At 35.3% G+C, this 27,882-nt stretch overlaps 1 pseudogene; it reads left to right on the top strand.

Moving 5' to 3' along the window:
- Window positions 1-10,370: 10,370 nt before the first annotated feature.
- LOC108389397 (histone H2A-Bbd type 2/3-like) overlaps window positions 10,371-27,882 on the top strand; it is a 190,031-nt pseudogene continuing 172,519 nt past the window's right edge.

The raw sequence follows: 27,882 nt of genomic DNA, 5'->3' as shown, positions 1-27,882 counted from the left end.
CCTTTGTTCCTTCTACATAGATCATTTCACAACTGGATCAGAATATATGTAAGATGCAATTCTCTTGGTCTAGACTGTCTAATCCCTGTCTAATCCCTTTCCTGCTCCTAAACTATACTCTATTCCTCTCTAGATTCCACCTTTGCTATGACAAATTTGCTGATTTTCTAAAACTCAATTTTAAATTGATAATTTAAATAACACAGTCACATAATGTTTCACATAGCCATATTCTCAAATTGATTGTATTACACAATTATTTTACTATACCATTCACTGTTTCATGCGTATTTGTATCACATCCACAAATAAAGTGTAATTTCTTTGGGAAGAAAAGCATGTTCTTCACGAAGAGTTGTTAATGATGTGGGAAAATGCTTATTATTTGGTGTTGAATGAAAAAAGCAGGATGAAAATTGTATATACAGTGTGATCTCTACTATGCAAAAATGCTTTGAAAGAAGAATAGAAGCAAATAAGCTAAAATAATGACAGCATTTTCCTCTTGGTGGTAGGGGTATCGGTGAGTCCTGTCTTCTGCCTTACACTTGACTATCTTAATTTTTTTCACATGGGTGTGTAATTTTATACTCAGGAAGAATGATTAATAAATGCATTTTAATTATTCATTCAAATTTTACTTATGGTAAAGATCTGTTCAAGCAGGCACTTTAGTGTTTCCTTTAACAGTTACATAATAGATGTGTTTGAACAGTTTCTGGCTCTCTCTCAAGTCACATTTCTGTTAAGAATCACATGTTTCTTATGTATATCCTCAAGCCTCAAATTAACCATTTATATTGGTCAGAATGTTTTTGATTTATGGTGAGAAATAAACCTGTATAAAAGTGTTTTGACAAAGTAGAGTACTGATTGGCTCAGAGAACTGATATATCCAAAGTATGGCTGACTTTAGACAGAGTTTGATCCAGAAATTGAAGATACCATCAGGGTTCCAGCCCTGTTGTCATGCAAGTCCCTCTTGCTGTCTTCCTCTGCCTTCAAACTTTGCCCTTAGGCTATTTCTCCTCATGATGTCAAAAATGGCTGCAGTAATCCCACATCATACATTCTCAGAGTACTAAATGCAGAGGAAAAGAGAAAATTTTTATCCTGGATTCTCAGCAAAACTCCTGAGATTCATTATGGTCTGAATGAATTACATCATGTGTCTACCCATGATCCAATTATTAGGTGAATGTCATACACTGATTGGCTTAGGCCAATCTGAACCCTCCTGAAGCTGAATATATAATCAATCCCATATAAATCACATGGCTGAGAATGTGGAAGGGGTAGGGAGAGGGTAATTGTAAGAGGATATTAATGATGCTGGATAGCAAAACCAGGACAGCAATCTCAAGCCATTATTTTAGTGCTTGATAATTTTTCTTTCTCTCAATGAACATTTTTTGCACTTAGAACACTGGACGAAATAATTTCAGAAGTGAAATTGTCTTAGTTCCACACAGAGTACATAGGGTGAATTATTCACATGATAATAGATAGAGCTACCATGTATTCTTAAATTTACCAACATATTCTATTTTCCAACTAAGAGCCATCACTCCCTCTTTTTTCCATATTATCTCCAGCAATCATTGGAAAAAATGTTTCTTTCCAGTAAAAACCATGTTATTTTCTTATGAAGGCCAGTTAACACTGGTAACTATGTCACTCATTAGTTAAGGACTTCCTCACATATACTTGCCTTATTATACATGCAATTTAAATTTTTGTCTTAGTAAAATAAAAATAGTAACTAAAAGTAGTGATTTTTGAATGACCCATGAATAATATATAAAATTGGGAATGTTTTAATCATCTGAAATATATTATATCAAACTATATGAAGTTGCCAAAATTTGACTATTTTTTATCTATAACAAGGGCAATTTCATATGGCTCAGCATAAAATACATATGCACACAAATATACATATGTATCCTGGTAATTAGGAATGTAGTAACATAGCTTGGAAAACTATAAATGCCAACTTGATCATTTGATCATGTCATATTTTATGGTATGACTGATGGGAAAGGTAAGAAAAATACACATCCACAGACATACAGAGGAAGGGATACAACACAATCCTTTTTACAAAAGAACACTTGATAACAATACTTTCTGTTTTTCTATTTGGTCTTATCTTCTTCCAAATTCAAATCTGCCAAAGTACTTGTGCTTTTTTTTCCAATACATTCACTGAGTGAACCTAAATAATCTCTACTAACACTCTCAATTTCTTTCCCTGTCAAAGCAAATAGGAAGTTAGCAGCTGATGACTGGGTGACTCTATGACCCCAACAACAGAATGACAAATCTAGTTTTCTGAGAATGGGAAAGCTGACAGAAAGGAATCATTCACATCTGTCCACTGGAAACAAACAGAACCTACCAACACATATTCCCAAACTCCTCAGCTAGTAAAGATGTAAATAGAATCCACCAAGTATTTTTAAAAATACTCTGTCTGAGAAAATATTACAGCAAAAATCTTTATTTCCTCTTCACCTTGTTTCCCTTTTTAGTGATCTAGTTTATCCCAGACCAGAGTTCTCTTATTTTCTCTGTCCTGACAACCCAAGCTGAATAAACAGAAATAAATAGACACAAGAGAACTGCCTTGCAGAATTGTTTCACAGGCAAAGCAATCAAATAATATAGGTAAAAACTTTCCTCACCTTTTCAAGATCTCAAGCAGCCCCAAACTTCAGTTAGCTGCCTTCCTTTCACAACAGTCCAAAAGAAAGAGACCCTCTCCAAACTGTTATGAGGTCTCCTTTTGGAGTAACTGTACTGTAGTGAGGACAGACACTATCCAGAGTATATTATTATCTTGGGAAATTTTACTGAGCACAGGAGTAGGCAACGGAGAATCCACATCCTATTCAAAGAGTAAACATTCACAGATGTTTACGAAGATTGCTCCCCTTTTCCACAATGAAAATCTTTCACATTTCTCTTCCAGTTTTCATCCTCTCTGTGATGCCCAAACAATGTACATAGCATATTTGGCAGGCTGACCATTATCTAGAGTGATGAAAGCAGATACCATGAAAGCAACATTCATTCAATTTCAGTGACTTTGAACCAAGGCAGATCTGTGGCTGATATTCTGATTTAACAATCACAAAATGTTCACAGGGAGAGTGTAAAGAGCTGATTACTGTTATCCATTCCTTCTTGGGATAAAACCACTGAAAATCTATGACTAAAATTGGTTTAATTCTGGTTAAAGGTTGTTTGAAAATTGCTTCCTCTGATTAGAGAATGAACTCTTTAAGAAACTGTTTATTCTCTAAAGTAGATTTTTACAACCCCAAGTGTTATAGACAAGCTTAAAAAGTTGATTGATGCCAAGAAGACCATTATGTGATTTTTCAACATCTGTAAGATACAGTTGAAGATGTACACATGTGAAATATATTTGATGGGAAGATTTTATTCTACTTCACCAAAAGAGACAGGGAAGCTTCTGATTGAAAAGACAGTAAATACCCCAGTTGGAATGGCAGAGTAAAACTAGATCACAGGATCTTTTCCCTAAACAAACAAACAAATGAAAAAAAGAAATTCCACAGTAGCATCCATAAAAAGAAAACAATAAAACCTTATGTTATAAACTCAGAAAAAATGGCAGCCAAAGAGAAAAACAGAATATGGTATGGTTCTTCAGGGTTCCTATAAAGCCCATTTTGAGGAAAGGCAGTTGATCATCAAGATCCAGAGTATTTTCATGAACTCCAAAAGTTGACAAATCCAAGAAAAAAGTTGAAGTAAAAATTTTCAAGAGTAGAAGACCATACAAACCATCATGAAGGTTCAGCACAGGCAGGAAAACCCTAACAATTTTCAGGGTTCCATGACAAATTGTAAGATTTATCTATAGTTCAAGCATATATTGATAAAGGAATTTTCCTCCAAGTTAGTGGAATGAATCCAGATATAGAACCTATTATATAATCTTTGAAGAAACACCAGAATCTAGGCCATCCATACAAAGTTATATCCATGACCATTGGAGCTCTTCCCCTTTTAACTATCCTATCTTTTTATGCTCCATTCTTCAAAATATACCTGGGATGTAAAGAACAAGTTTCAAATACAATAGGAAGAAAATCAAGGAAATTTCATCTACTTTAGATGAGAATAAATGAAGGAACTGGAAGAGCTTACACATGGTAAAAGTGACCAATAGACAGTATGAAAAGAATTGCATGGAAACTATGAAACCTATTAAAAATAATACACAAAAGTAAATATAGCAACTGCAGCAATGTTGGTGCTCCTTCCAAATCCCCTCAAATCCTTTCTTATACTTTTTTTGTGGGTGTCTTGATGTGAAGTTTTTTCTAACAACCAGCATCTAAGGCTCTTTTTTACAGGTCTGCCCTTGGTCTACTAGAGTCCATTTTGGCTACAGTCCAGTAGAAATGGAAGCATTCGTGAATTATTGCTCTCCCTTCTTCCACTGCAATCAGTCTGGGGTATAACCAATGCTGATGGGTGAAAAGAGTATGAAACTCTTCTTGAATTGGTTTGAGGGAAATGTAAGCTGCAACATACATTCTAGAATGCCCCTGCATGAACAGGCTGAATCTACCCTACCTTCTATAGGGCTTTGCCTAAGACACATCTTTGCATGGCTTCTCCCCTTCCCTCTCTTACTTCCTGTGGATTTACCCAGGTAGTAATTCCTTCTTTAATAAATTACAGTTGACCTTTGAACAACACAGGTTTGAAATGCGTGGGTCCACTTACACATGGAATTTTTAAAATAAATATACTGAAAATTTTTTGGATATTTGTAACAATTTGAAAAAATGTTTTATTTTCTTTAGCTCATTTTACTGGAAGAATACAGTAAATAATGCGTATAAAAAGTATGTGTTAATCAACTGTTTATATTATTATTAAGATTCCTGGTCACCAGTAGACTTAGTAATTAAATTGTGAGGGATTCAAAAATTATATGCAAATTCAACTGCACATGGAGTTAGCACCCCTACCTCCCACATTGTTCAAGGGGTCAACCATACTTACTCAGGAATCCTCCCTCCCAGGGTCTGCTTCTGGAGAACCCAATTTAAAACATAGAAAGAAGATTAAATAATCCAATGGGGGGGGGGCGGGGGAAGACAGACCAATGAAAGGAAGAAAATTCCCTGTGTGTACTTCATGAAATGGAAGAATTTAGTAACATGATTTCAGTAAAATAAGGTCTCAGAGATGATGAGAAAATAAAATACCACATTGAGAAGAAAAATGAGGTTACTGAGATAAAAAGCAAACTAAGTATCATAACAAGACCATTACAGAATAAACATTAATATTCATGAAATAGACTAGATATGGTTTAAAATCTACTGAAAAAGATGAAGTACCTGTGAAAATTACAGAGAATCAGGAAACAAAGATAAATAATAAAGCAATTAGAGATAAAATTATAGGTATGTGTGTATGTGTGTGGATTAGGTAAAGACAATCCAGTCAGGGAAAAAAACATATCATGCATATTATATGTACATATATATAGTTATATGTCATATATATACATATACGTATATATATATATATATATATATATATAACGTAAGAAAATTCCTCTGAAAGAACTGATTCTGCAGAAGACAGCACATCATGCACATCATGTTCCACAAAAAAAAGATAAGGAAATTGACATCAAAAACTCAAATCAATGCATAGCCTGGTTGAATCACTGACTTCCAATGTTAATAAATGAAATATTCATTCATTTAGGCATTGAACAGATTAGGTGTAAGAGGGGAGATTTGGCTGTTATCAAAATTCTCCACAGAAACATTCAATGCCAGAAGATGGTGAAACAGTATCTACCAAACTGTGTGAAATAAAGGGTGATGCAAATATATGATACCTAGCCAAGTTGCATTATAGAATAAAGGTTACAGAATGTCTTAAGCAAGAACTCAGAGACTAGAGCAACTATTAGTTTTTCTTGCCAAAACTTCCTGAGAATAAGATAAATTATCTCAGGAATTAGTCACTGTGGTTAAAGGACTGCTGATGGAAATTAAATGAAATAGAACATAGAACTAAGACAAAACCACTATGAGAATTATAGTTATGGAGTCCAATTTGTAAGGCTATATTTGAGTTTAGAAAACTTGGTTGAATCATACAGTCACAGTAATCAAGGTACCAAGCTTGCCTGGGAGCAAAATATGTAGAGTCTCTTTCATGACTCATGTTGAAAACTTTAAATTTGCAACAGTAACTTAGCCCCTTGAGATTATGTTGTCAGCAGGGAACCATTTTGCATATATTGACTCCTTCAATTCTTTAAATGTTATAGGTGAGCTTATAGGATAGCAAGTGAACAAAAGTTCAGAAACTACATAATCCATGTTACCTTGACCCTTGTTTCCAGTTGACCATGTAGAATTTCATTGGTCGATTCTTCTTCCACCTCCACCTCCCCCACTTACTCAAAAAAATAATGTTATTTTAATAGTTACTATGTGGCCAAAATTAAATAGACTGTTTTCTATATAATATCTCCTTTAATATTCACAATAATTTCACAATTTAAGATAAAATAGAGGCTCAGAGAGGATAAGTGAGGAAAAGTCAAGAAACTAGATTTAAATCCAATTTTTTCTATTTTGGAATACTCTGCCCTCTTTGAAGCTCCTGGTATCAGGTTCTGAATACAAAGAACCTATTGCAAGTGTTTTTACTTACCTGTCTCCTATCAATTCCCCAGTGTCCCCAACAATTATACTCTCAAAATTCAGAATTTCTAGTACATGTTAAGTGACATTGTACCTTGCCCATGTGTGCCAGCAGGGATACCAATGGAGCTATGCTGAAGTACAGAAAAAAGGAGGCAGAATGAGAAAGCCACAGAAGCTCCAGAGTTATTATATCAAATCAACTGTGCACCTTTGCCCTCTCCTTCTGACTCCAATTTCAAAAATCTATGATGGCAAAGTTGACAAAACTGGGAGAAATTTAGGAAGTCAGCTCCTATGTGTGTGCTTGCAGAGTATGTATGTGTGATGCATATATTTTGTAGGCAGAGTACGTATTGGACCACATGACTGTATTTTTATTCAAAATTTTCCTGAATAATCACCAAGTGGCAGGTGATCTGATTAACTGGGCTATTCTTGTCAGTTATTTGCCACGGATATCAAAACCCAGGTTTCTCAAGATTGCTGCTAACTTGGCCACGCAACTTATCATAAAGGAAGCAGCAGTCAACTGTTTTACCTCTCTCTGGAAGTTCAGAAATGAGAAAAGGTGATACATAAAAGAGAAATACAGATGCACGTAAGCTGGAGCCAGGGAAGAAAAAAACTCATTCTTCTCTAATTAACTCTTCTTCACCCCATCAGAAATGAGAATAGTATTTTCTCAGCCTTTATGTCTAACCCGGGCATGAGGAGGTGACACAGACTATTCACCGCCTCTGGAGAAGAAAGAGCCAAGATTAGAACATTACAGCCCAATATGTAACCCAGGAAACAGACCATAGCCTGCAGTTAAGAGCCCAGAGGAGACTGGTGTTTGAAATTCAGTCTATTGAGTCAGAAACATTTCCTGTCATATTGTCATCCTCCTCCAATTTGTCACAAGCCTGGCATAAATCAGTAGAAAATGCCTCAAACTAATTGCTTCTTCCAGTGTCATGGCAGAGTGAGTGAGTATACACAGTGTTCCATTCTAAGGGCCACCCCCGGAAAACTTACTTGTTCTAAAATATCCCTTTTCCCACTCCACCTGTCCTAGTATTCCTTGATGCTGGCAATTAACATCATCCAAAGCAACATTTAACAATCTTCAGAGTCATGTACATTTCATCAGGGTTAAGACATTCTGTTAACCGAGATAGGTGACATCCTATTTAGCGTAGTTGTAGAAACTAATTCACCTGTCATGTGGCAGAGAGCAGAACCCTGGAGGACTATTTGGTACTGCAGGAGAATTAACCTAAGAGAATGTTCAAAGTATAGAACCCTGTCTAGGTCTAGTGGGAACACCACAAGGAGGTCCTCGAAGTTCAGGAATCAGTATGAGAGCTCTGGGCTGCTAGTAGGATGAGGGGAAGAAAGAAAATGCCACTGGTAAATAAGAGGGCACTGTAAAGAAGGGTATGTTTCCTCTATCTGTGATAAGAGGTCCACTAAGAAGGGCACATAAGGATTGGAAAGATACAGAAAATGTTGATGTATCGTAACTTTAGAGAAGATGGAGAACTCCAAAGGTGCTGGGGAAATTTTAACACAGGTTTAGTCAGATTTAACTCATAGTGAGTATGTTAAATGAATATGCTCCCCAGGAATTCTACGCTTCTGGAATCACTGTGAATCCTTCTAACCTAAGGCATACCCTAGAAGTGAAACCCATATGAATATCCCCATATTGGAAGGTTCAAAAAGTACTCTTGGGAGGGGATTAAACCCTAAGTAAGACCTGGGGACTGTAAGATGGCAGGACAAAGTTGAAATAAATTAGACTGATTAATTCAATCGTAAAGGACAGAAGAGTATGTATTCACAAATGTTAACCTACTCATACTAAGTAATCTTTGAGAAATGACCAGCAATGAGAAAGGTACTTGAAGCCTAGGTATGGATAAATGGCTTGATTTTCAAAATCAGAAAAATGCAGGATTCTGGAACAAAAATCCAGAGACAAATGTTGATTTCCAGCAAAATTCAAGAATGGGTTATTAAGCAGATGGCTTTTAGGCATTTATGAAATCAGCCAATATGGGTTCCCTAAAAATTCACATTCATTTCTTTTTTCCATAGTGTTACTTAGCTGGCAGATTTGCTGGCAGATTTGCTGAATACTACAATTAGAGTTCATGCAGATTTGGAAAGGGATGTGATAACTCTGGCAACTACACAGAACAGTGTTGAGTGGTTTCAGGTCAGAAGATAATTATAAGTTGTTTTGTCCCAGAGAATGCACCCCAAAGAATAAATCAGTGGTTACCTGAATGAACAAGTTCTGTTATAAGTCTTATCCATTGTATCAATAATTTGGAGTAGTCCCAGAAAGTTGACTGATTGACACATTTACCAATTAACCAAAGTAGAAACAGACAGTTAATATGACAGAATCATGATTCAAAGACATCTCAACAGAATGGAATGATAAATCAAATGATATAATTTAATAAAGAACAGATCTTACTTGGAAAGAAAAAAAAAACCTTCCCCAATGGGAGTGGAGTTCAAAAGGCTCTCTGCTCAATGACCTGGTTAAGCCACCCAGAATAAGGTATTTAGATTTGGATATCACATTTTCAGAGGGATGTTGACAACCACGAGAAAAATCCAAAGAACTGGGCCAAGTAGTTTTAACACCATGACATATAAAAAATATTTGAAAACCTGACAATGTCTAGGTGGCAAAAGGAAACAAAGAAATGGAAGCAGAAGTTGAGCAAGGATGGCAGTTACCTGTCTGAAGAGCTACTATGTGGAAGAAGATATAAACTTACTCTGTGTAGTTGCTTTAGTACAATTAGGAGAATGGAAGTAAGTTCAGTTCAATGTAAAGAGATCCATGAATAGAACAGAATGGGTTTTCTATATACTGAGCTCCTTTGAGATCAGGCTAAATGCCTTCCTGCCTAGAATATAATATGTGGATTTCCATACTCAGTGAAAACTAGAAGATCGGACCAGATGACCTCGAAGTCCCTTCCTACTCCAAGATTCTACAACTCTGTGATTCTATTCTTAGAAAATATTTTACCACAAAATTTATTTAAATAGAAGATTCCCTTGGGGTTCAATGATCTGCTTACCATGAGATAGCTAGCATTAGTTTACAATCAAAGAGTTAATAGATATTTAAATTAAGCTCCTCCAGAACAAAATAATAACTGGTACTTCGTAAACTAAATAGAGTATAACTACAGACATTTGACTTAAAAGATTTTAGAAATATATGAATAGTACTCTCATGAAAAATTCCTTGCTTTTGGTTGTTACAGAGATAAAATATGGGCAGGGATGCCCTGCATTATTTAGCTCCTTTTCATTCAGAGTTAGCAAGCATATAAAGCACATCTGTCCCACAAGAGATCCTTTGCTATGCACTAGGTGTCATTCAGATGGTATCTGTTTCCTCAAGGAACACACAGTCCAGTGGGAGTGGTGGATATAGACATTAGGAGGGTGTTTTGTTTGAGGACTGGACACACTGCCTCAGCTTACAGCATTAGGTCTAAGTAGAAGCAGAACTTGGAACATACTGAGCTCTGGACAGGAGCTCTGTTGCCTCAGTGCCTATCAGTACCAGCACTAAAATCATCCCTTAGGTCCAAAATAGTTCAGAATGGATATTTTTTTACTTTTGAGACCATGACAACTCATTATGACCTAGATGACAATCCAGCCATGATAGTAACAGCAGATGGAGGTTTTGATAAGAGTATGCATTACACACTCTGGTGGAAGCTAAAACCCCTGGAGACCGGGAGCAAGGGTGCTGACTGAAGAATAAGGACATGGAACAATGTTTAACTCATGTCCCAGTACATGGTTGGTACTCATTATACATGTGGTGGAGGAATGAGTGAGGGACTGAATGAATGAATGGGCAGACAGATGGAGGAGTTTGTGCTTCTGTTTCTGAAATGCTGTCTATGTGTCATCATATTGCCATCCATCAATACCTCAACAAGTATATAAATTATCAAAAAAGATATAATTTAAAATTTTTTATTTCAGTATTAATTCAATAGTATCATCTTGGAAAATTTAACCAAGACAGGCTTTACTGATTTTTTTTCATTTCCATTCTCTTTAGTTAGAATACTTTTCCAAAGCTTTCTCCTTCATGATGCAAGGTGTCTTGCTAGTCCCACTTTATGAAAACTACCAGGCAGAAAGGATCTGAATAGCAGAATCAGAATAGCATTTAATCTACTTCACTTCTACGTAGGTTCCTGGTTTTCATCAGGTAACTTTTTCTCATCATGTGTTTTTGTGATAAGAGTGATTATATCTAATTGTCTATTGAGTGTAAACACGTGTAATCATATAATCACAATGTGAAGCTACGTAATTATGATGTATAATTAAGTAAATATCACCAGAACAGTGGTGTAAAGATCTTTAGAGAACTGTTGGGAAGGGCTATGATTCAGTCACTGGCAGCTCTCAATACTCAGTTTCAGGGCACATATGTGTGTGCTTTGGAGAACAGAAGAGCAAACAGAAATGACTATATCCAAGTTCTCCACTCTGGTTTCAAATCAACATCTTGGGATACTTTAAATATTCAGATGGCAAGTCCCAAGCCAGACTTAATGTATATGAAGGATTGTACCCAAAGCCTGTATATAGGTGATTCAGAAAATGATTAAACACTTTCAAAAATCAGTTAGTACCTATGTTATATATGAGCATATAGCCAAACTAATTATAATGGATCTACCACAGTTATTTTTATAATCTTACAACTGTTCAATATTCATTCCTTATGTCACAGGCACACATTCGTTTCTATAATAATTTATTCCAGACTGTCAATGGTAGAGGAACAGCAGCCCAGTTATATTCTTTGATTTCTTCAAGTCTTCAAGAAAGAGGTGGTACAAATCATGAAGTTCTGAAACTACCCTCATAGGAAGGAAGATTTGCACAGTGTGTTAACTGGGGATCTAGGTGGCCACTGGTCTCAAGGTATGTTAAAGTTCTGAACACAATACCCAATCAAGTGGCACATTAGATGTTAATTAGGGGACTTCTAGAGTGTCATGGAAATAAAGCAGAGACCCATCCTTCTGGAAAATGAACTTGAAGGGATACCACTTTAACTGTAGAGAAAACCCTCACCCATCAGCATGTCCATTATGGGATTCCTTTCACTGTCTGTACACAAAAATAATAGACCAAAGTCTCACATGAAAGAGATGGTACAAAAAAATGTTAACTTTGACAACTCTTTCTCATGTTGGTTTCTACTTGTCTCTTAAGCAGAAATCATGGTGGTTCACTTTTCACTTCAATAAAAATATAGCCTCTTAACTGAGTATGAAGTAATATGCAAAATTAATTAATTCCCATAAGACTCTGAAAACTACAGAGTTATATTATTTGCTTCATCTGCCTTCATGAGGGTCTTCATTGGGCGCAAGGAGTCAAGTTTCATACTGAGCAGCTAAGGGAAAATGTGCCATTGAAATGGCTGTGGGGTGCCTGGTTCACTGCTAGCTTCTCCTGGGACTTTGCTGATGGTAACGCCAATGTGACTGACAGCTACTTCAGACACACTAGACCACTCTCTGCTTATGACCTTTACAGTGCATGTTGCTCACCCCATCTGTTTGGAGCAGCAATAAACATTGTTAGGACCTATGTAGGTTTGTAGTATACTACACAAAATGACCTGTGCTCTATAGCCCCAGAACCTACTTCAGCAAGCTCTAATCCACAAAATTGGCAAATGTAAGTATACCTCTAGAACTTGGCGCATACTAAATGTTAATATATAATCTAGCTACTGAGAAATGAATCTATGATGTTTCAGTTCTTTATAGATCGCAGTGTATTTAAAGATCCACAGATTATTCTGATGGGTAGACCAGGTTCAAAGACAGGTTTAAAGTAGGACTGTCCATACATCTAAAGTGAATTCAGTCTTTACAGAAAACTCATTTTATTTGCTCTCATTTGCCAGTATGATATATCCACAATTATAGTCACTTGGTAGGAATCTTTCTGGAGATTTGTGTATTTTAAGTAGGTTAAGCTGCATTTGATTCAAGAGAAGTAACACATAAGCTAGTTCATATACCCTTTTACCTGATTAATCTATCAATAGTCATTTTCTCTGAAGGACCACAGAGCCTTGAGGGGATAACATGAAGCTTAGATGGGTTTGATTTTCCATAACCATTATTTATGGAACAACTATTCTGTGTCAGATACTACACTGGGCTTGTGGAGGTAAACACACAAGATTAATCAACATGGCCTTTGCTCAGAAAGGAGTTCACAGTCTACTGGGGGAGACCTACTTGCCTTGAAAAACTGTTTTGTGTAGAGAGAGAAAGGAGGATTTCTGGAGCCAGAAACAGAGCTGGCAGGTTCACTGCCAATTTCCCTCAATAACCCATGGAAGGAGATTGTCCTCAAAATAAAGAGACCTCTATTAGACCTAACAAAAATGAGGTATCTGTTCTTGAGCTGAAGACACATATTATTTTCAAGAGACTTCAGCATGCTTTCCACCAGATTTGCTAATAAAGCATATATGTTTCATTCCTTGCTCAATTTCATTGAAAAATATTCAACAAAAGATGAAAGAGATAACAACCTCATAACAGGATAGAAACTGAAGGCTCCTGGCCTGGAAGAAGACTTGACACAACCATTTGTAGTACTGTATTTACTTCTCTGATTGCTCATGCCTCACATAATTAAACAGAGCAATTTGTTCATTTCATAACTGCACTAGATCCAACTAAAGTCTCTTCGTGCTATTGCTCTGTTAAGATACTTTGCTGAACGACCAAAGGCTCAAAGAAAAAATCAACAGGTAATTTAAAAAATCTTGAGAAAATAGTGATAGCACCAAGATGGTAGAGTAGGAGACCCCAGCCTCTGTTCCCCAATGAAGGCCAATAATAAGACAGCTATCCATTAACAAATGCAGCTCTGGGACAACTCTGGAGTCCACATAAAAAACTTCAACAATTCAGTGGAATAAGAAACCTGAAAATAACCACACAAAAAATGGCTTCACTTTTTTTGCATCATCCCATCCCCAATGTCCAAACTACACAGCACCAAGACGTAATTCCTCAGCTAGAAAGAATTCCCCTCATGAGGAAAGGGAAAGCAGGGTGAGCGGCCAGCTTCCCCAGCCTTTTAGGGCAACACATGAAGGACTTGCTTTAGTTTCACGCCACCTAGAGACTAGCAAAGCTGCGATGTATAGAGACAGCTAGGGACAAAGGCAAAAAGCAGGGGTTTCCAGTATGAACTACATAGTGGAAGCAACCACAGTACCCAGGGACATGCCCTGAACATGACCCCAGCAGCTTCCACTGCTAAAGAAAACCATGGCCAGCATGGCCACCAACAGACCCCCTACAGATTTCATCAATTTTTGTTCCACAAGGCATTCACATTTGCTGATGCTACCTGTCTATGAGTCCCTCCCTGCTCTCTACCTCTACTCCACCCCCACCAGAGTCCAAGACCCACACTGGCAACCAGCCCAGGCATCTGCAGCTGTGTGAGTGCAAGATGCCAGCCTAGAACCCCACAGCTGACTACTACCACCATGCACACACTTGGGGATAGTCCCACCTACCCCCTGTGCACTTGCATTCTGCTGGCCTGACACTTACCCATCTCCATTGCTGTGTGTTCACCTATGGCAATATCTTACAGCTACAGAAGTGCATGTCAGTAACCAAGGCCCCCAAGCTGCTGGTGGGTACAAATCTGGTCCCATCTTCTGTCACAGGCTTGCACCACTGGGCTCACGGGCAACTACCCTCCAGATGTCCACCTGCACTCCCCCTCCCCCAGCCCAACCTCTATCACCAGCTTCCACTACTGGTGAACACCCATAGGAATACTATGCAGCCACAGGAGTTCGCACTGACAGCCAGGGCCTTCATGGCTCCTTGTGGGCCTGGATCCAGCCCTGTCTTCTGTCCCTGGCCTGTACCTTTGGGCTCACCTGCTGCTAGCCCTTCCAGCCATGCACCTGCATGTCTCCCTCCTGACTCCCAACACCAGCCTCCATTGTCAGGTGGTGCCCATGGTGAGAAACAGCAGTCACAGTAGTACACACTAACAACTGCCACTGTACCAGCAGTTAGCCCCAACCTTTGATGCTTCCCCTGACCTCCACCACTACCCATGTGTTTGCAACTGGCCTCTGCTACTATTCAGGCTAAAATCGTTAGTCACCAGCAACTAGCCCCCACAGCTAAGCACATACACACTGCTAGATCCAACCACCACCAATGCCTACCCTTGGCCCTAGCCAATGGACCTAGAATTGTGGACCCCCCTGCAACATTTACCAAGGACCACAGAGTTATCGATATTATAGTGGCATTAGCCAACAAGTAACCATGGCCTCCAGACCTGGGGTCAATATATGTCTCCAATATTTGGTGCCCTGCACTACTACATTCAAGACACAGCATTCTCCATCATACCCCCACCCACAGGTGAAGGTCTTTCCTTACTGAAATTGGTCCATAAACTCTGGAAGAGGTGACCATCTCTTCAAATGCTCAGTCATCTGCATAAGGCTACCAGGATCATGAAGAACCAGGAAAACATGACTCCACCAAAGGAATACAATACATTTCCAGTTAATGCCCCCAAACAAATGGAAATACAGGAATTTCCAGACAAAAAAATTCAAAGTAATTATTCTATAGATACTCAGAGAAATATAAGAGAACACAATAAACAATTAAATGAAATCAGGGAAACAATACAAGAGCAGAAAGAGAAGTTCCATAAAGATATAGAAAACATAAAAAACACATACACAAACAGAAATTGTGAAGCTGAAGAACACAATGAGCAAACTGAAGAATTCAACAGAGACCAAAGAGAAGAAAGAATCAGTGATCTTAAAGATAGATTATTTGAAATTATCCAGTCAAGGTAGCAAAGAGAAAAAAGAATGAAAAGGAATGAAGAAAGCAAATGGGATTTAAAGACAACCATTACTAGAAATATTCTACTTATCACTGGAGTCTCAAGGCGTAAAGAGAGAGGTGATGGGCAGAAAGCTTATTTATAGATATAATGGCTGAAAAATCCCAAGCCTGGGTAGAGATTTGGACAGTCAAGTTTATAAAGCTAAGAGACCACCTCAAAATTTCAATCTAAACCAACCTTACCCAAGACACATTATAATAAAACTATGTAAAATCAAAGATAGAGAATTTTTTAAAGTAACAAAGGAAAAACAATTATCTGACTCAGGGAAACCCCCATAAATCTAGAAGTGGATTTTTCAGCAGAAATATTACAGGCCAGGACATTCAAAGTGATAAAGGACAAAAACTGCCAACTAAGAATACTCTACCCAGAAAAATTCTCCTCCAGAAATAGAGGTGAGAAATAGACTTTCTATAATAAACAAATCCTGAGGAAGTCCATCCATCCCCACAAGACCTGCTTTACAAGAGATGCAGAAAGAATTTCTTCAAGCTGAAATGAAAGGATGGTAACAAATAACATGAAAATATATGAAATTATATAACACTCTGGTAAAAGTAAGCATATAGTCATTATTTAGAATACTGTTTATGATACAGATATGGAATACTATAATATGGTATGTTACTACTTAACTCTAGTATAAAGGTTAAAGTATAAAAGTATTAAAAATAGCTATACCTACAGTAATTTATTAATGGATATACAATATAAGAACATGTAAATTATGATATCAAAAACATACAATGTTTAGGGAGGGAGTAAAAGGGTAGAGATTTGCATGCAATCAAGGTTAAATTGTCAGATTTAAACAAACTCTTATATCTATGTTTCACGTAACCCACAGAGTAACTTCAAAACAAAAAATAGTAGTAGACACAAAGAAGATAAAGATAAGGGAATCAAAGTATACCACTGTGGGAAATCACCAATTCATGAAGGAAAACAGCAAGAGATGAAGGAACAATGAAATTACAAAACAACCAGAAAAAAATTAACAAGATCACAAAAGTAAGTCCTTACCTATCAATAATTACTTTAAATTTATTAGATTAAACTAATGAAAAGAGTGGCTGAATGGATAAATAAATAAATCTAACTACATGATGCCTACAGAACACAGTTTCAAGGACACATAAACTCAAAGTGAAGGAATAGAAAAAATATTCCACAAAAAAGAATCCAAAACAAAGCAGTGTTATACTTACATCAGACTCACATCAGTCAAAATATACTTTAAGTCAAAAACTGTAACAAGAGACAAAGTAGGTTGTTATATAATAATAAAAGGGGTCAATTTATCAAGAGGCTGTAACAATTTTATTATATATACCCAACACAGGAGCACATAAAGGTATTAAGAAAATACTAACAGATCTAAATGGAGAGATAGATAATACAATAATAGCAGGGATTTCAATATCCCACTTTCAACAATGGGTAGAATATCAAGAAAGAAAATCAATAAGGAAACATATTTGAACTATACTGTTGACCAAATGGGCCTAACAAACATATACAGAACATTCGGTCCAACAGCAGCAGACGACACATTCTTCTCAGATCCTTCTCCATACAACCAAAGGAAATGATATCAGGATCTTGAAGTATTATCTGCACTCCATGTTCATTGTGAAGTAATCACTACAATTAAGTTAAGTAACAATTATCACCCTATATATCTATCTATAACCTCATATAACTAACATTTTCTTTCCCTTCTTCTTTTTCTTTTTTTGTCTTGCGATGAGGACGGTTAAGATTTACTCTCTTAGCTAATTTCAAGAGTACAATACAGTATTGTTAACTAGAGTCACTATGCTATACATTTGATCTCCAGAACTTATTCATCCTGCATTCCTGAAACTTTGTATCCCTTGACCAACACCTCCAGTTTTCCCCTTTCCCCCATTCCCTGGAAACCACCATTCGAGTCTTTGCTTTAATGAGTATGACAGTATTTCACATACAAGTGAAATCATACAGTATTTGTCTTTCTATATCTGACTTGTTTCACTTAGCATAATGTCCTCTAGGTTTATCCATGGTGTCTAAATGGCAGGATTTCTTTTTTAAGGCTGAATAATATTCCATTATAAATAGATGATATAGATATTGATACAGATTTAAATGACTATATGATACAGAGATATAACTACATCTATATGCTAATCACATATTCTATGTTCATCATAGATGAATGTTTGGGTTGTTTCCATATTTCAACTATTGTGAATAATACTGCAATTAATATGGTGTGCAGGTATCTCTTAAAAATCATGATTTCATTTCCTTTTGATATTTATCTAGAAGTTGCATTACTAGATCAAATGGTAGCTCTGCTTTTAATTTGCATTGGGGGGAACTTTCATACTGCTTTCCATATGGCTTTACAGATTCACATTCCCATCAACAATACACCAGGGTTCCCATTTGTCCACATCCTTGCCAACACTTATTTTTCATCTTTTGGTAATACCAGTTCTAACAGGTGTGAGGTGATATCTCATGGTGGCTTTGTTCCCTGATGATTAGTGATGTCAAATACCTTTTCATATATCTGTTGGCCATTTGTATGTCTTCTTTGGAGAAATGTCTATTTGGTCCTTTGGTCATTTTCTAATTAGGTTGTTTTCCTACTATTGAGTTGTATGATTTCCTTATTTATTATATTGTTAGAAAATATTTTCTCCCATTCCATAGGTTGCCTTTTCACTCTATTGACTGTTTCCTTTGCTTTACAGAAGCATTTTAGTGTAATGTAGTCCCAGTTTATTTTTGCTTTGGGTGCCTCTGTTCTGAGTGTCATATCCAAAACATCATTGTCAACATCAATTTCAAGATTTTTGCCTATGTTTTCTTCTAATAGTTTTATGGATTCAGGTATTATATTTAAGTCTGTAATCTATTCTGAATTTTTGTATATGTGGTAAGATAATGGTCCAGTTTCATTCTTCTGCATGTGGATATCCAGTTTTCTCAATCATTTATTAAAGAGAATATACTTTTTCTATTGTGTATTCTTTGCCCCCTTGTTGAAGATCTGTTGACCATATTAGGTCATATTAGTTGGTCAGATTTATTTCTGGGTTCTCTGATCTGTTCAATTGGTCTATATGTTTGTCTTATGCCAGTACCATGCTGTTCTTATTACTATAGCTTTGAAATTCAGAAGTGCTATGTCTCTAGCTTTTTTCTTCTTGCTCAAGATTGCTTTGGCTATCCAGGTTCTTTTGTTGTTCCATATAAATTTTATGATTGTTTCTCTGTTTCTGTAATGAATGACATTGGGATTTTGATAGGCATTGAACAGAACCTATAGATAACTTTGTGTAGTATGGACATTTTAAAATATTAATTATTCCATCAATTAATAGAGGATATCTTCCATTTACCTATTTTCTTAAATTTCCTTCAATAATGTTTTATAATTTTCAGTATATAAGTCTTTAACCTCTTTTGTTAATTTCATTCCTAAGAAACTTTTTATTTTTGTTGATATTAAGAAAGATTGATTTATAAGTTTCTATTTGCATAGATCTTTGTTTATGTATAGAAACACAACTGATTTTTGTACATTGATTTGTAGTCTGTGACTTTCCTGAATTCATTTATTATTTCTTATACTTTTGTTGTTGAGTTTTTATAGTTTTCTACACATATCATCTGCAAACATAATTTTAATTCTTTTTTTACTTGGACGCCTTTCATTTCTTCTTCTTATCTAGCTGTCCTGGCTAGAACTTCCAGTATTATGTTGAATAGGTAAGAGTGTGCATCCTTGTCTTTTACCAAATCTTTGAAGAAAAGTTTTCTTTTTCTCCTCATTAACTGATGTTAGCATGGCTTTTCATATATGGCCTTTACTGTGTTGAGATAAGTTCTTTCTATATCTGTATGGCTGAGTGGCAACCACTGATTTCCATCTTTTTATTTTTAACTTTTTGGAATGTCAGATACATTGAATCATAGATATGGTATGTAAACATTTTTCATCTGGACACGTTCACTTAGAAGTCTGAGATTCAACCATGCTTTTTCACATATCAGTGGTTTGTTACTTTTTTGTGAATAGTATTTCATTGTACTAATGAACCACAGCCTATCTATCCTTTCACTATTTGGTGGAAATTTGAGTTCCTTCCTAATTATGTATAAAACCAGTATAGACATTCACATGTTTGTACTTGTGTGAACTATCTTTTTCTTTCTCTTAGATACATATCTCAGACTAGTATTATTGGGTAATAGGGTAGTTGTATATTTAAATTCATAATAAACTGCCTAGCTGTCTTCCAAAGTAACTATATCATTTTATATTAACACCAGCAATGTATGAAAGTTCTAGTTGCTATGCATTCTCCTGACAGTCAGAATGGCTGGGTTTCATTTGTTTGTTTTGGTCATTCAAACTGTCTGTTAGTTTCATTGTAGTTTAATATTCTATTTTCCTAATGATTATTAATATTGGTCACCATTTCCTGTGCTTATTGTCATCTCCATATATTCATTTTCCCCCCAAATAAACTGACTGCTAGCATGCCCTTGTCCAAGGTTTGGTGTTTTCCCAATATCTATTTATTTCTTCTTTCATTCTTGGTGTTCAAATAACATATTTTATATGGTTTCAACTGTTTGTGCTTGTTTAGATCAGTTTTATATGCTAGAATATGATCCATGTTGATGAATGTTTCATGTGCACTTGAAAAGAACATGTATTCAACTGCTGTTTTGCCAATTGTTCTCTAAATCTTAATAGCATAAATTGGTTGACAGTATTGCTTCAGTCTTCTGTATCTTTGATATTTTCTGCCTAAAACTTATATCAAATACAGATTTTTCTATTTACATGGTTTATCTTTTTCTACCCTTTTACTTCATAACTATCCAGGTATTTATATTTAAAGTGGATTTTTTATAAACATAATCTGACAATCTCTGTTGTTTAATTGGTGTGTTTATACCACTTATAATTAGTATAATTATTTATATGTTTGAATTATGATCTACAATTTGTTTCTTCTGTTCTTTGCTTCTTTTTACCCTCTTTTCTGTCATCTTTTGGATTCATTTATTGGTAAATCCATTTTTTTCCACCACCACTGAGGGATGCCTTTTCATGTCACCAACCCTATTTCTCATGAACACTCATTGGTCACTCATGGAAAAGAATTGTGTGTCTGGAAATCCCAGATTATATACTTTTGCAGTAACCCATATCAACCTTTAGAATTCCCTTCAACATTTTATCTGATTTTTTTGTAATGAATTGCACAGCATATGGCCTCTCTTTGTCTAGTGCTCTTACATCCCATTTCTCCTTGGAGAATCCTATATTTCCTTAGATTTTAGGCTACTTGGTTGTTATTCAACCTCAATTCTCTGATGGATTTGAGCAAATTTATGATTTAGTAACTATTCTAACTATTTTATGTTTAGGTTGAGACCAAATCTCTTTCTAGCTTGCTATATTCTGACCATGAGTAACATTATTCATAGTCCATACCTTGAGTAGCCATGTTCTAGAGAAATCCGAACCCCTTGAAGAGAAATATTTCTAAAGAAGATAAACATCAGAATGTCTTCATTGCTAGTAAGAGCTCTTAACAACTCCCATTTCTTGAGTTATATATTCAGTAAGCAGTATGTTTTTTTCCTAACAGGATTCTATATAGATATCAGATTCTTAGGCCATATAAATATCTATACTGGTTTCCTGCCACAAATCAATTTAAGATTAATTAAGAACCATGATTACTCTTTAATAAATGATTGTTCATAAAAAAAATATGGTAAGTAAAGGAGGAGATGGCTATGTTAATTTGTTTGTGGTAATCATTTCACAATGTATACATACATCAAAATATCACATTGTACACCTTAAATATATACAATATTTAACTGTCAAAAATAAATAAATATATATATATATTTTTTAAAAAGCAGCTAGGAAAGTGAGCTATTAATCATGGGGAAATTTTGAATGGATACAAAACTTGGCCCTGGACCCATGGTGATCCCATCAAAATTAAGTCACATCCTTAGTTCAGTTTCTCATTACTACAGGATACACTTAACAATACACTTGACTGAGTTGCTAGGACAGAGGCAATGCATATGGCTTTGAGGACAAAGTTAATATATGCACCCTCTAATGGCAACTGATGAATACAACTCAGACAAGTTTACTCTGAACTGTTAAAACTGATTATACCTTCTGAACTCTCCCATATAAGGAAACGCTTCTGAAAGCCTCCAAACCTAACTTTCTGGGCAGACATCCATAACAAGAAAACAATAGTTAACTGTTATTCTATCCTTTGAAGGTTAAAAAAGGGGGGGTCTTCTATTGAAACTTTTTTGAGCTTCACTAACATGTCAGTGCTTTGTTCGGGCTCTTTCAGTTTGAGCAACTCAGTAAGGCTCCACTTTTGAATATCTAACTGGGTCTAAGGATGAAAGTACAGAGAGAGTGACCTACTTTGGATATCAAAAAAAGAATAGTGACCTTTTCATGTGCTCTAGAATACTTTATCCTCCTGGCAAAACTCCCACTGAGTTTCTCCCAAGCTTAGAATCATTTTAAAAGGAGCAATATTAAATGACTGACCTGATTGCTTAGGAAATAAAAACTTGAGTAAAAATGGTAAGGATAATAGGAACTGCCAGGCCACAATACAAAATGTTCTCTTGGTCAACCTGCCAAATTCATGTAAACTTGCCAAATTCAGAATTATTCATTGAAGACTTTGTGCTCAGAACTTTTCTGATTGCTGAGGGAATGTATAATTAAGACAGAGATTAGAACCTGTCCTGAAGTATCTTACTCAATTGTTAAAAGGCAAGATGTACACAGGAAGAAACAAGAGAAAGTAGAATGTAACCAAGCTTATATTGTAGAGATAATAAATATGAGGAACCAAAAATATGTAGGCTGTTCTAAGGACTAATCAGATGTTTTAGTGGTTTATTGGCAAATATGGCATAGAGATCTGTTTTGTTTAATAAGAATGTTATTTTTGTTTAGTTTTATTCAGTTAGGTTTCTCTCAAACTTTTCTATTTTTAAAACATGTTCTAAAATATATAAGTTGTAATAATAAAATTAATTCCCACAAACTTTCACCTAAATTCATCAAATGTTAACATTGAATCTAATTGATCTGTATACTCTCATGTGTATTTTCTCATACTCACTCTCCCAATTATCTCTTTCTCTCCCCCCTCACCCAAATAACTTAAGAGCAAGTTGGAGACATAATGAATATTAAACTCCAAACACTACAGCATATATCTCCCAAGAACAAGGACATTCCTTTACTCACCCATATAAAATTCTCAAATTTAGATAATTTAATTTGATAAATTATCATTTAGTAAAAGCCATATATTCAATTATTGCCATATTTTACTTTAGATCAATTTTTTCTAATCAAGTATCCAATCTAAAGCATGGATTGCATTCGGCTGTCATGCATCTTTAGTCTACTTTAAACTGGAATGGTTCTTCAATTTCTGGTTGTTTTTCACGATATTTATATATTTAAAGCGTTAACTCCAGTTGTTCATTTTTAATGAATTTGGGTTTTCTTTACTTTCAGTTTGCCACAGATCTCTATAATGAGTGATGCAGGGTCAGTTACCATCACAGTCTATATGAAAGGTAGCATATGAATTAAGCTTGGATAGTCCCACATTTGAATTACATTTCTGTCCAAGGGAAGTATTCAGGTTTGAGACCCAGTTATGGAAGGTGGCTTCTTTGTTGAAGTGGGAAGATTTGGAGTAAAGAGTGAAGATACTTAAGGTCTGAGAAGACTTGTCAGTGTAAATGAGCATAGCATACACATGAGGTATTTAGAATAATGGTCTAAGTGTGCAAGATTAGTCCAAAGGACCAAGGTGACTATAGTTATGATTTGGAAATTGTATTTTCATTGTTTAAATCAATACAGCAATAGAAGTATTCTTCAGTTAATCTTAAAGAAGCTTCAGAAAGAGAATGTCTGGTAAGTGTACCAATAAATTCAGATACAAAGACAACAGTAAACAACAAATTATTAAGTTACTTCTACCCGGACTTTATTGTAATAACAAGGACCACACTTAACTTGTCAACATAAAGAATTAGAAAACAGGGCAAAGTATATGAAAGACCAGTTGCCATATATTGAACAATGGACAGCACAGGCCCAGGATCCCAGAGAGAAAGGAAACAAACAAAGTAAGCCCACAAGAGTTCCAGCTTTCAACCTGGAGGATATTCCCACAATGAGTTTATAGCTATATAGAATACAAACAGAGCTCAGTGGCCTTGCTGAGTTGGAGATGGAGATCAGAGTTCAGAAATACTAAGGAGGCTGGAATTTGTAAGGCACGATTCTGGATAAGCAAGAGCTGTGCATAATAAAAGCCCCAGAAATCTATATAGCCATCCCTTGTGAATGCATAATTCAAAACCCTATAAGGCTAGGCAAAGAATGGCCAGAGAGTTACAAGCTAAGCAATTCATAGCTCTCACACAAGTGAGTAAAATTCTAAGTTCCAAATAGCCAGAACAGAGTCCTTGGTAATCCCAGGGATATTCAGCAGAAAACCCAAATGAATCACTCCTTAGTAGTACAGTTGAACTAATCCCTGGAGTAAACATTAACCTAGAATTCCCTTAGGAAATATTAAAAATAGACCTTGAGGGGATGAAATCGATCTGCAAGTTACTTACTTTTTGCCAAAACAAAATCCAACATTTTTCAGAGAAGATGAAAACATTCAGACAATCAACAAAACAATGCAAATATTCACAATGTCTAATTAAAAAGAAAAAATTATAAGACATATCAAGATGTAAGAAAATATGACCTGTATAGTCAAGATGTCAAATTGCCACAAATTCATCTATATATTAAATGCAATTTGATTTCAAACTCCTAGAAGGAGATGCAGAAAAGCTGACTCAAAAATTCATTTGGAAGGGCAAAGGAACAGGAATAGAAAATTAAATTTTGAAAAAGAATAATCAAGTTGGAGGACTCACTTTACCTTATTTTAAGATATAAAAGCGCACCATAATAATCAAAACAGTATGACACTAGCAAGGAATAAAGAAACTGATTGATGGAATACAACAGAAACCAGAAATAGACCCACACAAATATGGTCAGTTGATTTTGACAAATGTGCAAATGCAGTGCAATGAAGAAGGGTGATCTTTTTGCAAATGGTATGGGAACAGTTTGATATCCATGTGCAAAACAAATGAACTTCAACATGGATATCTGCATACATTTGAAAATAATATTATGTTAGTATTTGAGTCATGTTCTTTCTTCAATCTATAACAAGTAAGTTTGTGAACAGATGGATTCATATACGCTTTGTAATCATTCTGAATCCCCTGAGATTTGGCATCACTGAATTTAAAGCACATCAAATCCATTAGTAGCAAGTGATGTGTAAGAGACGCTATTTCACCAATCTACAGGTACTTCTAATGATACATATATTTTCTTCTGGAAAATTCATGCTACTGTATCAGAAGGAACCAAGAATAGAAGAATAGGTGGCTAGCTCAAAGAAGATGCATTCTCACTTCTAAACAAATAAAGAACAAAAAGTTAAGTTTAATATTTAATAAAAATGGCCACAGGAATTTTTCTTTTCCTAAAATAAAACATTTATTCAGTATCTACTATGTGCCAGTGTTTTATAGCATGATTATTAGAAACAAGGCACAGATAACTGGTAAGTCTGAGTGGTTCTCAAATCAAAATTAAAAACATTTTTCTAGTTATACCTCTTAGGTCCTGCTTTCTTGAACATTTCCTACACAATTTCTAAATGCTTACTTGGACATTTCCTACACAGTTTCTAAACTCAAGGAACATTGGTTGACAGATAATTGTGAAATACGGCAAAGTTCATACTAAGTCCAGGAACTACTCATTGACTTATCACCATTATTCCCAGAGTATTAAGCTGATTATGACTATACAAGGCATCCCATTCGATTGTTAAACAACTCAGATAGTTTACAAGTCTTCACTTCTGTTTGAAATTTTTCTCTCAGTATCTACTTGGGTAAAAATTATGACCAACAGCTACCTGTGAATTATGTGCTTGTCCTATTTTGCCAAGGCCTAGATGATGTCAATGTGGTCAGAAAATACAAAGGAAAAAAGACAACAAAATAAAATGATAAGTTAAATAATTGGTACAGGAGGGAATAAAGAAGTAAATGTTTAGTTAAGTTAAACATTTGATATAAGAAAAATTAAACTCCTAAGAATGGTATTTAGGACACACCAAGATCTTAAACCCATCCCCTTCCCTCTTCAGAACCATATCCCAACATTCCCTTCTATGTACTCTGTTTTGTATTCAAACTAGTGTGCTACTCATTCACAGAGCTTACTTCACATCTTTCCATCCATGCGATTTTGCTAACATGATTTCTTCTGCCTGATATGTCTCTCTAATTTCTACGTATCCAAATTCAACGTAGTCTGCAAGGCCTAGTTTAAACGCTTCCTGCTCCAAGGAGTCTTTCAGAGTACCCATCTAGAAGTATTATCACATTTCTCTGAATTTTTATTCACATTCCTTTATGGCACTTAGAATAGTTTATGTTATATCACAGGTGCATAAGCAAATGTCATTTCTGTCAAAAGTTTTAAGGAAGAACACCATTTTTTTCTCTTTTGAACCCCAAATGCAATGAATTAAGCTGATCATACTTAACTGATCATTTGAAGGCAAACTATGGTCTTACCTAGAATATACATTCAAAACAATTTTTTGAATGAATGAAATAAGTAAGTGAATTATGCAGCTTGACTCCCCAACCATATAACTCTTGTGATTCCCCACTTATCTTCAAAACTTTTGGGGGGGCTTTTTCTTATAGATAGAGCAGACTACTTTATGATAGATATATCTTCCTGACAAGAGCAACTAGGAAAGAAAGATTTTAAAAATTAATCTATTTGAATGGATTCAAGAATTATTATGACAATAAAGATTTCAGGGTCTTAGATTCTGGGTAAAAAAAAAGGAAGGAAAAAAATTTGAGCCCCAAATTCACTTCTACTTATCTATTCAGGTATTTGCCAATGAAAAGTTGGCAACAGGGAGACAAGCAAATCAAACAGAAATCAGTGTCTGGCAAGCTGCACAGACAAACTAAGCTTTGAGAAATCTCATGGAATAAGAGATATAAAAAATGGTGTTCACATCCTGTCAGGTAAGAATGGCCCTCAAAAACCTGCCAGTCATACAGTTGGGACCCCTGGAACACTATTATCTAATAATAAGAAATCAGAATTAGTTTAACCCATATAAGGAGTAACACCAATTCATAAAGATTTCTAAGTAATAAAACAAAAAATAATGAAAAAACTTCTTAGCTAGTCTTATTAGGTAACTATAATGAAGATATCAAAACCTGAGAAGGATATTAACAGAAAGAAAGAATACATGGCATTCTTACTCATGAGCAATATAAGAATGTCCTAAACAAAATATTAGCAAATTGAATCCAAGGACTTTACTAAAGGATACTGTAATAAGATAATTTAACTTATTCCTGGAATACTTGGGTAAACATTAAAAAACCAAACAATATAATTCACTACTCTAACAAAAGAAAAGAAAAATCATAAGAACATGTCAGTGGATGGTAAAAAAACATTGTGTACAATTTAACATCCATTCACAATAATAAAATAATAACATATAAAAAGGGATAGAAGGGAACTTAAAATTTTGTTATTATATACAAAAATTCAGCAAAGTTCATATTAAACAGTAAATTTTGAAAGCTTTTAAACTGGAATTGGGAACACGTGAGGATTATTATCACCAAATACCTACAACATTATGCTATAGTTCCTAACCAATACAGTAAATCAAAAAAATTCTTAGAGTAAAAGAGAAAAATATAACAGTTAATATTCTCAGGTGACATGATAAGGTACATAGAAAATCCAAAAAAACCTATAGACAGACAATTAGAATGAGTAAGTGAATGTAATTAATTCACTAGGTACAAGGTAAATATATTAAAAGAAATATTTCTACATATGAGAAATATGGCATTAGAAAATGCAATTTTTAAAAGATACCATTCTGTTCTTATAAAAAATTTATTTAAAAATAGATAACATTTTTGA

This window comes from Manis javanica, chromosome X (assembly GCF_040802235.1).
Source record: "Manis javanica isolate MJ-LG chromosome X, MJ_LKY, whole genome shotgun sequence".
In the NCBI taxonomy this organism is placed as follows: Eukaryota; Metazoa; Chordata; class Mammalia; order Pholidota; family Manidae; genus Manis; species Manis javanica.
This window is presented reverse-complemented; position numbering and strand designations above follow the sequence as displayed.